Genomic DNA, 2,601 nt, shown 5'->3' on the forward strand with positions numbered 1-2,601 from the left:
GGGCTAGACACTTTGCAGTGAAGAAGCGAGAAAGTTCGGAGAGATAGCCGTTTACTTTCGAACACAGGTCATCAATTCCATTCCCAGTCGCCATGATCGAGCAATCGTCGGCATAGGAGACAATCGAGACTCCCTCTGGTGGTTGAGGGAGCTTTGAAATGTAAAAGTTAAACAGTAGCGGGGAAAGGACGCCACCCTGAGGAACCCCCTGTTTTATTTTTCGCTGCTTACTCGTTTTGTCTCTAAATATTACGCCTTTGACAAGTCCAACGCTACTAGAATCGTTCTCTCACAGGGAGTAGCAAGGCCTCGAGTGTCTTCGCTACCGGGGAAAGGAGTGTAATCGGACGATGCGAATCTCCTTTGTTGGCGGGTTTCCCCGGTTTGAGCAGTGGGACCACTCTCCCCACCTTCCAGATGTCTGGGATGATGAGAGTGGCCATTGAGAGGTTGAGGACCTCCGTTAGGTACGCTACCCCCGCAGGACCCAAATTTTTCAGCATCAGCATGCATATTCCGTCGGGATCCATGGCTTTGGAGGTTGATAGTTACGATCGGATTACAGCATACCAATGTTCGAATTTTCGGAACTAAGAATTCGTAACTACGAACTTTCGGATTACAGCATACGTGTGGATATAATAATGAAAAGTGATTAGTGCAGTATTTATATAAAAAATACACTGCCGGAACAAAGTATTGACACAGCAAATTTTTCACAATAGTATATGGGTGTTTCCATACAGCCGTACGCGACATTCGTACGCTTATAGAGTAACGTAAATCTATCAAAAATAGAAGTTACTGTAAAACAAAGATTACGGTTATGTTGCAACCGAAGGGTACTATGTTTGAGAAAAAATAAGCAGCCTCGAAACTTTGGTGTGGAAAATATCCGTTCAAAACCAGGTGATAACGTACGCGACAAAAAAAGAAGTGGTTTTAAGGCACATATACACATATGCGAAAGTCTGCGAATCATGAGTTTTTCTTTTCTTTAAAAATTCCTAAACTAAGCTAAATAATGTACCTTTACAATCCTTCCATTTTTTATAGAAATTATCTCTGGTTAGTTTTTATTAAAAAAAATTATAATAACGTACGCGACAGATTTTTCCCCCATACAATATTTTTACTAGTAACACATACTAAATTAAATTTTTTAAGTTCTTCTCTCCACCGTTTCGCGTTTTCAAAACCTTTTTCCGCCATCTGAATACGAAATTTGAAGTTATAAAGCCGTTTAAATTCATTTGCTTCCATTTTCGGTTTACATTTTCATGGAAACACGCATATATGCGAAAGTCTGCGAATCATGGGAGGTTTTCTTTTCTTTAAAAATTCCTAAACTAAGCTAAATAATGTACCTTTATCTCTGGCTAGTTTTATATTAAAAAAAAAACAATAACGTACGCGACGTAACGTACGCGACATTTTTTCTCGTAAGTAATAAAATGTATTTATTGAGAACTCTTCCCGCCACCCTTTCATTGTTTTACAACTATTCTAAAAAATTTAAATGGAAAATTTGCAATTAACATTGGTTTTGATGTATTTGATTGAAATTTTCGTACTTACAATAACGTATGCGACAAACTTTAAAGGGTAATAAAATTTGTTTTACTTCGGTTGGAAAGAAAATTTTACTGTATATCTTTAACTGGAAGAATTCTCGCTTAAGAATTGTAATCTGCATTACCTGCGACTGCCAATATACAAATGACATAGACAAACAATGTTTTTGCATAACGTACGCGACATTAGAATACTATCAGAAGGAAATCAAAAAATTACCGTTAACCGAGCTCTAACTTCTCCTTTTTCTAATTTTTATAGTTAGTTGTTATTGCAAATTTGATTTAAAGATGTAATTGTAATGTTTCAAATCTCTTAATTTAGTTAATAGGAAAGAGAAAATAGTTAATTTCATTAGAGAAAACTAAGTCGAAGAGACACTAAGTTTTACTCTTCAATTTTTGAGTTTTAAAATTGCAATAAGCTGAAATACTTCTATAATATAAAAATTCGAGTATTTTACTCTTATTAATTCGTCTTAAAAACCCTTTTCAGTTGTTTTTATTTTTTCAGTCCTGGTTGACATTTTCATGGAAACACCCATATGCAACAATTTTTATTCTAATATTTTTCCGCCAATTTTTGTATAAAAATATGGTTCATTCAACAACAAAAAAATAAAAATATAATTCCTAAACTTTGTGCAAAACTCGCGAAAATTCAGCAAATTTTCTTCAAAATTTTCAACTTTTTAACCAGATTTTTTAGAAATTTTTTGAGGACGCAGTTTTGCAGCCCACTATATTTTAGTAAAAAAAAATGCAAGTTCGGAGTTAGTCAAAAATCGCGTTGATTTTTGAGAATGGGAAAATTTTCCANAGTTCTTCTCTCCACCGTTTCGCGTTTTCAAAACCTTTTTCCGCCATCTGAATACGAAATTTGAAGTTATAAAGCCGTTTAAATTCATTTGCTTCCATTTTCGGTTTACATTTTCATGGAAACACGCATATATGCGAAAGTCTGCGAATCATGGGAGGTTTTCTTTTCTTTAAAAATTCCTAAACTAAGCTAAATAATGTACCTTTA

This window comes from Rhagoletis zephyria, unplaced genomic scaffold (assembly GCF_001687245.7).
Source record: "Rhagoletis zephyria isolate East Lansing unplaced genomic scaffold, Rhagoletis_zephyria_1.1 Rzeph_scaffold_06826, whole genome shotgun sequence".
NCBI lineage: Eukaryota > Metazoa > Arthropoda > Insecta > Diptera > Tephritidae > Rhagoletis > Rhagoletis zephyria.